The sequence below is a fragment of the Lissotriton helveticus genome, chromosome 10 (assembly GCF_964261635.1).
Source record: "Lissotriton helveticus chromosome 10, aLisHel1.1, whole genome shotgun sequence".
NCBI lineage: Eukaryota > Metazoa > Chordata > Amphibia > Caudata > Salamandridae > Lissotriton > Lissotriton helveticus.
The window spans coordinates 938,833,995-938,848,967 of NC_136071.1; positions in this window are offsets into that span (position 1 = coordinate 938,833,995).

Below are 14,973 nucleotides of genomic sequence, written 5' to 3' on the forward strand. Positions count from 1 at the left end.
CAAAGGGCCCCATTAGGATGGCGGGCGGACTTTGCCCGCCCGCCATCCTCACGGTACTAGGGACCGGCCGCCATGAGGGCGGGGGTCCCGTTGGCAGCATTAGGATGCGCCCGCCACAGTGGCGGGCGCATCCTGTATTCCCATCATTGTGGCGGGCGGTGCACTCTGCACCGCCCGCCACAATGCTGAAAATGCTTTGCAGCATTTGCATGACGAAAGCGACAGGCACCGCGCGGTGCCTGCCGCTTTCATTATGCAAATGCAGGGGGGTACCATAGGTACCCCCCTGTGTGCACCCCCCTACTGTGCTGCACTCTGGGGGCCCGCAGGGGGCCCCCAGAGTGAAGTCCGCCTGCCTTTCCGTGGCGGCATTGCCGCCACGGAAAGGCATTGTCAGATGCCTATTCTAATATGGCTGGCGGTGTCTGATAGACACCGCCACCATGTTATCACTTATCCGCCCCGGCCGCCAGGCGACCGGGGCGGGAAACAGGCGGGCGGTGTTTCCCACCGCTGCGGTCCCCTCCGCCATTATAATATGGCGGGGGGGAATGCAGGGAAGGATGTCGGGCGGATTGCCTCCGCCAGGGTGGCGGTGGCCACCGCCACCCTGGCGGAGGCAATCCGCCCGACATCCTAATGGGGCCCAAAGTTCGATGAATTCATACAGTGAAATACAGCTTTTCTTCTTTCTTCAAGCTGAACTCCGGCGGGGAGCATCATCCGCCATTCCAACACCTCGGGGGAAAATTGACAAGCACTTTCCTGTTCTCTGGGCGGCCCTTAAGAATGCACTGCCTTCTTCCTTCACTAATGTCAACCCTAAGGATGCTGGGACAAGTAGTTTTGTACATTTTTTTCTACAGATTGCGCTTTTCTCAGGACGACAGAGATGATGTTTCCTAATGCGCCAGGAAATCGCTACAGAACCCCCTCTCGAGGACTGCCATCCCGGTGGTCGACCTGGTTTGCCTGGATGCAAAGCATGAAAGTTGTCCACTAGATCAGGACAATGCAGGTTATTCACAGGTTCCCACGTCCTCTCCTCAGGCCCATATCCCTTCCATTCTACCAGATACTGGACTCTACCTCTCAACATACGGGAATCAAGGATGGACTGAACCTCATATTCCTCCTCACCATCCACTTCAATTGGAAGAGGTTTCTCCTGTAATCTCATACCAGGAAGACAAGGTTGGAGAAGAGAAACATGAAACACAGGATGAATCTGCCAAGACGCCGGAAGGGAAAGCTTCATTGCCACAGAGTTAATGACCTCCACTATACTATAGGGTCCCACATATTTAGGATTTAGTTTAGAAACCCCTTTGATATGGAGATTTTTTGTAGAGAGCCAAACCTTATCCCCCACCCTGTAGTTAGGTTCCTCTGTTCTGTGTCTATCAGCAAATTGTTTTTGAGAGAACTGTGCGGCAGCCAAACTACGCTTGGCTGCAATCAGTACTGCCCTTAGGTGTGCGTGATGTTCATGTATGCTAGGCACAGGGGAACGAACAGGCATATCAAAGGGTAGTGAGTTGGGGTGGTAGCCGTGTAAACAGAAAAAAGGGGAGCAACCCAATGTGGAATGTTGGGCATTATTGTAGGCAAATTCAGCCATCCATATCAACGTAGTCCACTCCAATCCGTTCTGCTGAGTAAAACACCTGAGGTACTGTTCCAGTGTCTGGTTCAGGCGTTCCGTCTTCCCATCTGTCTGAGGGTGGTAGCTGGAGGACAGACGGGCATCAATGTCCAAGATCTTGCAAAGAGCCCTCCAAAACCGAGACGTGAACTGCGATCCCCGATCCGTAATCAGTACACTAGGAATACCATGAGCTCTCACTATGTGTTGGAGGAATACAGCCGCCAGTTCTGCTGAAGTCGGTAAGCCAGCCAAGGGTATGAAATGCCCCATTTTTGTCAAATGGTCAACCACAACGAGGATCACTGTTTTTCCATCACAGGGTGGCATTTCAACTATAAAGTCCATGGACACTGTGTGCCAAGGTTGAGGAGGGATAAAGAGAGGTTGAAGGAGTCCAACAGGTTTTACGTGGAGAGATTTTCCTTGCACGCATACAGCGCAGTTCTTAATATACAGCCGAACATCTTCACGGAGTTGGGGCCACCAAAAGGAACGCTCCAAACTGGCAATAGTTTTATAGATTCCTAGATGTCCACCCAAGGGGGAATCGTGGATCCAAGCCAATACTTGTTGCCGAAGAGGATCAGTCGGCACGTAAATGGCAGTGTGATGATATGCGAGGTTATCTTTTTCTGAACGATGTTCAGGATCCTTCTGTATCCATTCATGGACATCCATCTCTGCTACAGCAACTCGTACGTCTTCCAGGAATTCATGAGAAGATAACAAGGCAACTGACCGTGCAGGCTCTTCCACCTCCGTTAGTATCAAGGGAGATTCCAAGTCTTCGATCTCTCTTAGTTCTCCTGTTTCACCAATACGAGATAGAGCATCCGCCTTCCCATTTTGTGGACCTGGTTTGTACTTAATAACAAAGTCAAAATCAGAAAAAAACAAGGTCCACCTTAATTGCCGGGGAGTCAGGGCCTTGGCGGTTTTTAAAAACAACAGATTCCTGTGGTCAGTATATATTTCAACGGTATGTACGGCACCCAAGAGATAGTGACGCCATTCCTCACAGGCCCTCTTTATGGCCAAGAGTTCCTTGTCGGAAACAGAATAATTAACCTCACAAGGAGTGAGTTTCTTTGAGAAAAAAGCAACCGGATGTAATTGACCTGACACAGGATGGCGTTGTGACAGAACCCCTCCAACTGCATATTGGGATGCATCGGTTTCCAGTATAAAGGGGAGTTGGGAATCAGGATGACGGAGAATGGGTGCCTGTGTGAAACGTTCTTTAAGATACCTGAACGACTTGTCTGCCTCCTCACTCCAGACAAAAGGAACATTCTTTCGCAAAAGACAAGAGATGGGATGAATGATTTTTGAAAAATCCTTGATGAACCTTCGATAGTAATTAGAAAAACCGAGGAAGCTCTGTACCGCTTTGACATTCTGGGGGGTACTCCACTCTGTTATGGCTTCGACTTTACTACAATCCATCTGGAAGCCTTGGGCGTTAATCACATAGCCAAGGAATGACACCTCCTGTGCGTGAAATAAGCACTTCTCAAGTTTAGCATATAGCGTGTATTGCTGCAATCTTCCAAGCACGATTTTGACATGTTTTACATGTTCTGCCAGGGTTGATGAATAAACCAAAATGTCATCGATATATACGACGCAGAAGGTTTCCAGACATCCCCGTAGCACCTCGTCCATAAAATATTGAAAAGCGGCGGGGGCGTTGCACAGCCCAAAGGGCATCACCCTATATTCGAACAGCCCAAACTTGGTCCGAAACGCCGTTTTCCACTCATCCCCTCTTTTAACCCGTACCAGATGGTAGGCTCCGCGAAGGTCAAGCTTGGTAAAATATCGGGCTCCCTTCAGTTGATCCATGAGCACTGGGATTAAGGGGAGAGGATACCGGTTCTTTATGGTTACACGATTGATGGCTCTATAATCGATGCAGGGTCTCAATTCTGCACAATCTTTCTTTGGAATGAAGAACATGGGCGAGGAAGCTGGTGATGTCGAATGCCGAATAAAACCTGTAGAAAGGTTTTCCTCAATATAGTTCTTCAAATACTCCGTTTCCTTTTCTGTCAGAGCATAAACTCTGCTGCACGGAATGTCAGCCCCGGCCTCCAATTCTATCCGGCAGTCATATACCCGATGCGGAGGCAAATGAGTAGCCTTTTGTTTATCGAACACAGGAGCATATTCGCTGTACTCCTCAGGAAGGATGGTAGCACAACAATACCGCTCCAGAGAACAGGATGAAGCCAGACATACAGAAGGATTTACACCAGTGGAGCTGGTACTAAACGAGTCTTGAATACAATGCTCTTTGCAATATTCCGAGGACAATGTAATGGTACGAGCTGCCCAGCTGACCTGAGGATCATGAAGCGTCAACCAAGGCATGCCCAGGATGAGTCGAAATTGAGGGGCATCAATAACATCAAACTGAATATATTCTTGGTGGTTTATACTAGTCTGCATCAAAAGAGAACGAGTATGATATGACACAGGACCTGAAGACAACACAGTTCCATCAACTGCCTTGACCAACTCAGGCTTTTCCTTCTTTATGCAAACGATCCCGATCTTCATAGCATATTCTTGGTCGATATAATTACCAGTCGCCCCGGAATCCAACAAGGCATCGATATTCAAGGAATCGTGAGAAGTAATCCAGAGCTTAACCTTCAAGTTCATATGGGCCACAGCTGGATGCAATGTATTAGCAAGTACTGGTGAGATCGTTGAAGAGTGGGAACCCAAGGCAGAGATCTCTTCCTGATTTGGGTTCGTCAGTTTTCCGCCGGCTCACGTGCTTGGATACTGGCTTGGACACGGGGAACAAAGGATTTTCCAGGTACTGCATTATGGGCTCTACAATCCTTAATAAAGTGTCCCCCTTTTCCACAATACATGCACTGTTTCAGTCTTCGTCTTTTGTCTCTTTCTTCCGATGAAAGGGGACCACGAATACCTCCTATTTGCATAGGTTCAACACCTTCAGTTACCTTAGGATGTTCCTCAGCAGAGCTCTTAACTCGGGGAAAAAAGTATCGACCATCCCCTCTATTTCTGTCCCCTTTTCGTTCTAAGAGACGATGATCCAACTGAACAGTTAGATCTATCAACTCTTCGCAGGTGTTGGGAAGTTGGACTACTTGAGACAGGACGTCCTTCAATTCTCCCCTTAACCCTTGATAGAACAAGGAAATCCTTTTTGCAGGAGGCCATTCAGTTTCAACCACTAACCTATTAAAGGTGGTAATATATGTTAGAAGGTCTTGTGTTCCCTGCCTTAGGGTAATCAATTCCCTATCTAAAGTCAACATATGGGATTTCCTATCGAAGAGCTTTCGAAGCTCCAAACAAAAATTAGGAAAACTATGCAGCACTGGATCGTTTCTTTCTAGTAAGGGAATCGTCCAACTTGCTGCATTCCCTCCCATGTAGGACATCATAAAGGCAGTCTTGGCAGAGTCATCCTGGAACACCCCGGGTTTGCATAAGTAATGTAACCTGCACTGATTCAGAAAAGTTTCAAATTTACGTGCATCCCCAAAGAACCGTTCAGGAGGGGCCAATGGTATTCCCATGTTCTGAATTACATGTACCGTCTGAGCAGGGTCAGTGGGAGAAGATGTTACTGACGGTGTTACAAAAAACCCACCCCCTTCTGCACCTTGTGGAGCAGGGTACGTCGCGGATACTGGAGGAGGCAACGTAGCAGGCTTTATATAGGGTACCCCCCCAGTGCTTACTCGAGAAAGTCCTGCTACCTCCCTACGGAGAATGCCTACTTCTTTATACAAGGCCTGATTCTCTGATCTGGAAGCATTTACCTCCAGCTGTAAGGCCGCTAAGCTTTCCACCACAGAGGTCAACACTGTCTCGACCTCCATCAGGATTGGCTGTAGCTCAAGAATAGTAAAATAGCCACTAACCTCTTCCAGACGCCAAACGGAGACGATGTGTGATGTTAGCCCCCCTAGTCCCCTGAAACACGAACCCCCACAGAGGCTAGATAAATACCTCTGCGTGGATCCGTGCCCCCAGGGAAAAAAAGGGAAAGGGAAAAAATAATAAAGTAGCTGTGGCTTCAGTGTATCACTCGTGGTCCCGGCCAGCCGTCAGCGCAGACCCCAAAAGATGTGCACACTACAGGAGGACGACAAAGAATGTGTGTCAATAATGCATAGAGAATAACTAGACTGACATATTTTCTATGCTCATCTCCCTACTCACCCTGAGCCCACAGGCTGTCTCTGTAATAACACTCTCTGCTTTATATAAGTATTCAAGAGCAGAATGAGTCCACGGAATCCAATCCCTTCAAAAGCATAACCCTTCTAATGATTTCCAACCATTAACAGTCCTTAATCTGTGCATGAAGCTAACAGCACTTTTTTCTTCTTTAATGGTATTTCTTCATACCACACTAAGCAAATCTCGGCGTTGCTGAAGCTTTGTTCTGACACGAACTTTGTCTTTATCAGGTACAGTCTGATGAAGATAAACAAAAAAAGGCCAGCCACGGGGAAAAACAGTCTTTCTTTTTTCTTCACAGAACTTGTCACTAGGAAAGCTTTAGAACAGAAGGCGTCTTTGCTTCAGGCGCGTCTCTAAAATAAACACTTTCACAAATATCTTGCATGTCCTTTTAAACGCGCCTATGCTTTAAAAGTACAGCTGCTACTCGGGGGCTTGTTCAAAGTGAATAAATATTCACACAAGATAATTATCCTCGTGAGGCTTCCACTGACAAGAATACCTGACCAAAAACAGAGTCTTTTCCGCAGTCCTTTAGGAAACAAAGTTCGATGAATTCATACAGTGAAATACAGCTTTTCTTCTTTCTTCAAGCTGAACTCCGGCGGGGAGCACCATCCGCCATTCCAACACCTCGAGGGAAAATTGACAAGCACTTTCCTGTTCTCTGGGCGGCCCTTAAGAATGCACCGCCTTCTTCCTTCACTAATGTCAACCCTAAGGATGCTGGGACATGTAGTTTTGTACATTTTTTTCTACAGATTGCGCTTTTCTCAGGACGACAGAGATGATGTTTCCTAATGCGCCAGGAAATCGCTACACCTGTAAAGACTAGTGTCCAATATTCGGCAACCTTGGGGCATGTCCACGCCAATGTGCAAAATCCGCACCACCCGTGCCACACCCGTGCCACACCGGGCGCGGCGGTCCGTTTCTAGCAACTGGAACCTATGTAGTCTGGCAGGGGTGTGATATAGGCGATGTAGGAATTTAAAATGTATAAGGCGTAACCTAGTATTACTGGTGATGGCATATGTTTGTGTACAGCTGGTTTCCCATTGCTCGTCTGTTAGCGGAGAGTCACGGTACCTGTCCCACTCAGTCCTAGCATGCAGAGAGGTGGAGTGCTTTGCACATGTTTGTAGATTAGTGACACTACATGGTGTGGGGCTTCTGCCTGCAAGAGTGCATGCAGGGACGCAAGGGCATCAGGCTCTTCTGGGAAGGAGGGCGTGAGTGCACGGACATTTTGTCGAAGCTGTGTATACAAAAAAATGTCCATGGTTGAAGGAGAGGGGTCGCCAAAGAATTGGTCCAGTGTACGGAACTTGCCATCTAGGTAGAGATCCCCCCATGTGCGGTAAGTGAGGCCTAGTAACATCTTTCGTCCAATCACTTCACAGGTGACCTGTAGTCGGGAGTCATTGAGCAAGGGCAATCTGGGTGAGTATAGCAATGGGTTGCCCATACATTGGGCTATATGCCATGGCTGTACAGTCCACCGTCGTCGGGTCATGCTCCCTATCTCCTACAGTTGTAAATATGTAGTTTGCTATGGTGGTAGGTGCCATGTGTCCATCCTCCACCGCTAAGTGTGCCATATATGTCGGCGGGTGAAACCAGTACGTGGCGAAGTGGGCTTGTGCACAGTCATAATATCTCTCAAAATTAGGCACATCGAAACCTCCCTGGTGGTATGGCAGCTTTATTGTATTAAGGCTAAGCCGTGCCTGCTTCCCGTCCCAAATAAGTTGCGTCAATTGGGTTTTAAGTGTGCGGAAGAAAAATCTACCGGGGTGATATGGGATATTGGTAAACAGATAAAGTAATTTCGGCAGTAGCACCATTTTAATCAGTGAGATGCCGCCCACCATAGAAAGTGGAAGGCGCAGCCATTTGGTGATATTGTCAGTGATTTTGTCTATTACCGACCCATAATTGGCTCTCATCAAAGTCTCCCTCTGACATGTAATTCGTATGCCCAGGTACTTTAGTTCGTCTAGTTCCCACACAAGGGGGTAGTCTAGTTGATGCGGGTGTGTTGCACCCGTGAGGGAGAAAACTGCAGACTTGGCCCAGTTAATCTGTATCCCCGAAATGTACCCGAATTTCGTAATTTCGCGTAATACAGGGTTTGGTGATTGTGATGTCGCAACTTCGCCGCTAGGGGTTCAATAGCAATTGCAAAATGTATGGGGGATAATGGACACCCCTGGCGTGTGCCTCTATGTATGTTAAATAGGGAAGATCTGGACACGTTCAGTAATACAACAGCCGTTGGTTGGCTATACCATACCCGTATCCAATTCAGAAAGCTGAATGGCAGGCCGATGCGTTCTAGCGTGCCCAGAAGGTAATCCCACTTCACAGTTCGGGTTGATATCTTGCATTACTGCGTGAAGGGGGGCTAGGTTATGCAATGTTGCACGGTTAGGAACAAACCCCGCCTGATCCGGGAGGACCAGGTGCTCCATCAAAAGGTTGAGACGGATCGCTAGGACCTTCGCTAATATTTTAGTGTCGCAGTTTAGCAGGGACAAGGGGCGATAAGAATCACACTGTGTGGGATTTTTACCAGGCTTTAGTAATGAGGTTATGAGAGCCTCTCGCATGGTGCTAGGGAGATGCCCTTCATCTAATGCAGCGTAAAATACCCTCTTTAATATGGGAGCTAGCAGGGGGGGGCGTAGGCTTTATAGAATTCAATCGGCAGGCCATCAGAGCCAGGGGAACATCCAGATTTTATCGTCATAATGGCCTCCGTAATCTCGTCTAGCTCTAATTCATGGTCTAGGAAGTTCTGTTGGGTAGGCCCCAACCAGGCAAGTGCCACATCATCAAGATATGCAGGTAAGTCAAGTGGTACGCCTCTGTGTGATGAATATAGGGTCTTGTAGAAGTCACGAAAGACACGGATTTGACCTGAGAGATTTCTATGTGTGTTCCCCTGGGTGTCTTGGATTGTGGCTACGTAATTAGCAAACTTAGGGGGTTTAATTGTGTTCGCTAAGGCTTTTCCGGGGCGGTCTCCCTCTCCGAAGATGTGCGCCTCATATGGCTTGCCACGAAATTTACTTTCCCTATCTGCCGCTATCTCATATTCTGTAAGCTTGTCCCGTATGTGTGCCATGGTCGTTACATCATCCGCACCCTGACTAAGTGTGTGCTCCATTTCTCACAATTCAGCTTCCAGCTTATGGAGATCCCCTCTTAGGGACTTGAGGATTCCTCCGCCCTTGGCGATACACCACCCCCTCACAGTAACGTTAAAGGCCTCCCACACCGTAGTAACACTAGAAATGGAGGTCAGGTTTCGATCAAAAAAATCCTGAATGTCCTGCTCAAGTTCAGTTTTAAACACAGTTTCAATTAGGTGGGAGGGGTTGAGGCGCCAGCTTAAGTATGGAGAGCAGTCCACCGGAACTCGAAGTTACACTATTACTGGGGAGTGGTCTGAGAAGGTACGGGGCAAATAATTTACCTGGGTCAGCCAGTGCGACATCCCCATTGACATAAACACATAATCCAACCGAGCCCAGGTGGCGTGTACCGCTGAGTAGTGGGTGCCCTCCCTAAGCTCTGGGTGCATGTATCTCCATGCATCTATCAAGCAATTCGTATCTACAATAACCTGCAGTGTTCGCTGCGTGGTAGTGTAGTGCATTGGTAGAGAACGGGACCAATCCATTCGTGGTTGTAGGGCTGTGTTGAATCCCCCCCCCCCCCCAAAATGACATGTGTGATACCAAGGGGTCGATTCCGATCCGGTAAAAAAAACGTCCGTACGAATCGTATCCGGAGCCCTCTCCATACGACTCGTACACACGCCGACGAGAACGATCCGGACTGGGGCATCAGGACGCGATCTGTACGGTCCACGCCAGGTAAGGGCGATTCGTACGGAAAAGCGCACAATCACATATACACCGTATGGTGCGTACCCCCCATGATCGCAGGGGTACGCCCGTACATCCAGCGTACATGGGGTATGGTGCGTACCCACCTTGATCGCAGGGGTACGCCCCGTACACCCAGCGTACATGGAGTCTGGTACGTACCCCTGCGATCATGGGGGGTACGCACCGTACCCCATGTACGCTGGGTGTACGGGGCGTAACCCTGCGATCATGGGGGGTACGCACCATACCTGGGGGGCTGTTCCGTACCTGTTTCGGCACGAACTTTGCTTTTACGGCTGTTTTCAGCTCCCGTAAAAAAAGGGTCGTACGGTGCATACCCGACACGTATTGTACTGGCTGGGTCGTATAAACCAGCCACGAGCCGTACAGATGTCGCGTACAGCGGGTTCTGATGGAGACTTGTACGGGGATTCGAGTCGTACGGTCTCTGTACGATTCATATGGAGTCCGGCTTCTGGTACGAATCGTACTTTGACGTACGTACACGGGACGTTGCAAGGTACGATTCGTACGGGAAAAACGCTCCGAACGGCTATTCGGAGCAGTTTTTCCCAAATCGGAATCGACCCCATAGTGTTGGAATCTTGCCCCATAATAAGAGTAGGGCATTGGGAGTGTCAGTGTTGGGGCCGTAATAACTGGCAAAGAGGATTTCATGGGTATGTAGCCGCCCCCATAGCAGGCAAAATCTACCATCTACGTCAGATTCCATGCCTTTGGGCGTGAAGGCCACTCCTCGCTTAATCAAAATGTTCATTCCCCTAGAATAGGTAGAGTAAGACGAGAAGCTATGACTCGTGGCCCATCGAGCTGCGAACTGAGGGTTGTCATTAGGCGCTAAATGTGTCTCCTGTAATAGGGCGATGTTTATCTCATGTCTATCTAAGTACCCTAGGATTTGTCTGCGCTTTCTAGGGTCATTGAGGACCTGAACATTCCATGAAGATACTTTAATAGTACGGAGCGCGTGTGTCTCACCTATTGATTCCACAACAATATATACTGAACATCATATGTACTTGAAAAGCTGTTTTACCCTCGGCACGTAAGAACGTGATGCGTATTATGCAATGATACCCCTCCCACTCCGGCGTCCCCAACATGCCGGGTACTAAATCCCCACCCTCGAAATCAAAACACATTACAAGTATCTGGAAATCCCCGTTCAGCAGGGGGGGGTCAGGGGTTCACCCTGTAGGGGGAGAGAATCACTAGGGGCACTCAACCTGCCCAGTCACCTCCATACTTACGCCCACTGGCCTTCCAGCTATAAAGCTGAGCAGCCGGTTGTGGGACGGAGGTGGTTAGCCGAGCAAAACATTGTTCGCATATCCAATCAAGTCTGTCATATACATCACCAGTGAAGGTCATTCAGTCTCATCTTGAAGGGCTGTTGAGTCTCTCCGACAGGGCAGGCATCTTCGTTGAGTTCAGTCCTGCTGAGATAGCGGAGAGGTTGATCTGGAGCGGTCTTGGGAGACTGCTTCTTTGGAGGATGCTATTTTTTGATGTTTGATGTAGTCCTCTGCCTGCTGCGGGGTGTTAAAAAAATGTTGTTTCCCACCATGTGTGATTTTAAGTTTTGCAGGATATAGCATTGCGTAGGGGATCTCCTGAATTTGTAGCTTCTTTTTTACGCCAGCAAATTTGCATCGAGCTTCCTCTACAGCTGGTGTGAAATCTGGAAAGAACGCCAGGGTCGTGTTTTCATAAGGCACTTGCCACTTTTCTCGAGCCAGCCTGAGAACCGCATCTCAGTCTCGATAATTTAGGAAGCGGGCTATGATAGGCCTCGGTGGTGCTCCAGGAGGGGGGTGGGCAGCCAAGGACCTGTGCGCCCTCTCCATGGTGAGGTGGGGTGGAAAGAAATCCCTGCCAAATAGATCTATAATTAGTTTTTCTATGAAGTCCTCCATACGGCCAGTGTTGGTGGTCTCTGCTAGGCCTAAAATGCGTACATTATTTCTGCGGGACCTAGCTTCCAAAATCTTCGTTTTTGTCAGCTATTAACTTAATCAGTTTATCCATCTGTGAGACTTGATGGCCACACGTTGTCGCTCCGTCCTCCAAGTCCAAAATTCTGCTTTCCGCTTCTTTCAGGCAAGTATCATGCTGTCCCACTTTAGCAACCACAGTGTCCATTCTCATATTTAAGGTATCTATTTTGGAGTCAATGGATGTAAGGCTTTGTTTCATCCTGAGTAAAAACTCTCTCCAGTCTTCCTCTGGCGGGGCATCTTGTGTTATGCGCTGTCTGGCGCCTGGGACACAGGGTTTTTGCGGGTCTCAAAGGGGATCTTGGATTGTCTAGTGTCAGTGCGCCCCATTTTGCAGTTATAGTGGATTAGATCAGGAATAGAGCTACAGTGCACAGCAGACAGGTGTGCAGGCTGTGAGGCGTGATGTTCACCCCCAAGATCACCTGGCCACAAGAGGATCAAAGCAGCTCCCCAGGTCGCCCTGTATGTTGCGCGAAGAGTAGATCCCAGCAAGGGGCAGTCACAGGTGATTGCAGTGCGGTGGCCCAATGAAGCAGGTGGGGCTGTACAGGTCAGTGCAGGTTCATAAGCCACTCGCAGGTGATAGGAAGCAGTAAGTAGTGACACCACGTGAATGGACAGGAGTGGAGAGGATCTCCACGGATGGCCACGCTGGCTGGTATGAAGGGTGCCGCCAGTTTTATCTAAGGTAAGTGTCCGGGGGGGGCTGTAAGGGGCACTCCTCAACAATCTCAGCACTGATCAGGCAGGACAGGCACGGCACTAAGGCCGAGGGCCACCACTACTCCCGGCGTCAGTCAGGTGCAGCAATAGTATTTAGCATGTAGGCCCTCTCGCCGGCAGGGGTTCCAGCAGTCTCTATCAATACAATGGCACAAGTTTTACAGGGCAGCACAAAATGGCGGCGGCTACCAGAGCGCCCCCCCCGCCCACCACAGTGCCGGGGTTTCTCAGCTCAGTCTTTTACTGCCGCATCCGCAGCTCCCACAACGCCGATCGCAGCCGTTTCTCTGCTCCCAGCTTCAAGGGCCACTGCACGGGCAGCAGTGGAAATATATTGCGGCGCTCAGTGACCATCAAAAGTCAATGTTCCCTCGGCCTTCCCGCAGTATAGGGCCGTCTTCCGTGGGGCGTCGGGGGGGGCGCCACGGCAGCCGCCGTCAGGCGAACAGTGATTTCGTGGGAGAGGGGGGGGGCAGTAATCCAAGCTGTCTCCGTGACCACACGCCGTGCACCGCAAGTGTCCTCAGCAGTATACAGGCGCTCTCGCTACTTCACCAGCGCACACTCCGGAGTCCCCGTCGTACTCTGCTGCACTCACCGGCACTGTCTGCGAGCGGCGGCATCTCAGCTCTCGGCCGCCATGCTGGTATAGGCCTCCAGCCTTCGGTCTCTCGTAAGTGCGCTCGTCGGGCGCTGGGTCCACTGCGATGATGCGGGAGGACGCAGCTAGTTGTTGTCGCTGTTCTGACGCTCACTTCGTCTGATTTTGCAGCATGTGGGGTATCAGCTGAAACCTCAGGACATTCCGCTTCCGTTGGCAGGGGTTTTATGAGAAAATATGCACAAGGATGGGATTAACGGATGTTATTTGGCTCGGCGGGGCTGGAGCCTCACACAAGCATGGCCATCTTGGTCCGGCGCCACCTAGCGCCCCCATCGAGCCAAAGATTGCCTTGCCACTCCAGGCATCCAAATTCTCCAGCAACCAAGACAGTTCCGATTTAGCTTCCTGATCTAAGGTTACAAGATCTCTGTACCACAGGCCAGATCTGAGAGCCTTCCCTTTTATTCTCTGAAGAGCCCGGTAGTTGAGAGGGCCCGGAAAGATGGCTTGAATGGAGGACGAGAGGAGGCCTAAAAGTCTGGCTAAATCTCTTAGGGACAGAGAATCTTGTTTTAAAACAAACCCGATCTCTTTGCGGATCTTGGCAATTTTCTTTGGGGGAAGTAAAAGAAGACATTTTGACGTGTCCACTGTAAAGCTGAGGAACTCCAGGGATCTGGAGGGGGTAAGGATTGATTTTTCACAGTTTATAATAAAGCCTAGATTCTCTATGAGTTCCATTGCATTCCTCAGATCTTTGAGGAACTGAGAGTGGTATTGGGACATAATGAGAATGTTGTCCAAATAAATAATCATGCGAATAACAATAGTTCTCATAATCTTGGTGAAACACCAGGGGGCAGAAGAAATCCCGAAAGGAAGGGCTTGAAATTGAAAATTGTTTCAAGCAAACTGAAGAAAGGGCTGGTGTTCCTTGGCCATTGGAATGGTAAAATAGGTGTCTTTTAGATCCAATTTGACAAACCAGTCTCCCTCTAGAAGTAGGTCTCTCAGGAGGTGGATGCCCTCCATTTTGAAATGCCTGTAGACCAGATACTTGTTTAATTCTCGTAGATTTATGACAGGTCGCCAACCTTTTTCCTTTTTCTTTTTTTTGAACGAGAAAGAGTGTGCCCTCCTGAAACTCCAAGGAACTTCCAAGATTGCGCTCTTTTGAAGCATGGAGGAAATCTCTTCTTTTTAAATTTTTTGTTGATCCTCTGAAAGAGTTTGGGGCATATTATCAAGACAGGCGATAAAATTATCGCCACTTTAGCGGCAGAGAACTGCCGCTAAAACGGCGATAATGGGCTTGATAATATGCTCTATGGAATTCCAATTGAAGCCAGTGTTAGATGTCCTTCACATTTAACCTGGGCTTTAATTGGAATTCCATACAGCATATTATCAAGCCCATTATCGCCACTTTAGCTGCAGATTTCTGCCGCTAAAGCGTTGATAATTTTATCGCCTGTCTTGATAATATGCCCCTTAGAACTCTCGGGAGAGATGTTTGAGTAGGAGTGTTGATAACATCTATCCTGAAACCCAGAACAGTCTCCAAAACCCAAGGGTCTTGAGTTAGAGATTCCCATGTGTGGTAAAAGAATTGTAGCCTGCCCCCTACCTTTGGAGGGGAAAAAGAAGGAGAAAGAGGAGTACTTACTTTGAGTATTTGGAGTTGTTAGGCATGCCGCGGTACCTGGATCCTCTATACCGCGAGCCTCTTCCTCTTTGTGGATAGAATTGAGGGTTGGATTGGAAGAACCCTCTCCCAGAGCCCCTGAATCTTGAAAAGAGCATTTGGTAGCTTCGGTGGGAAGAAAGGCCCCTTCTTCCAAC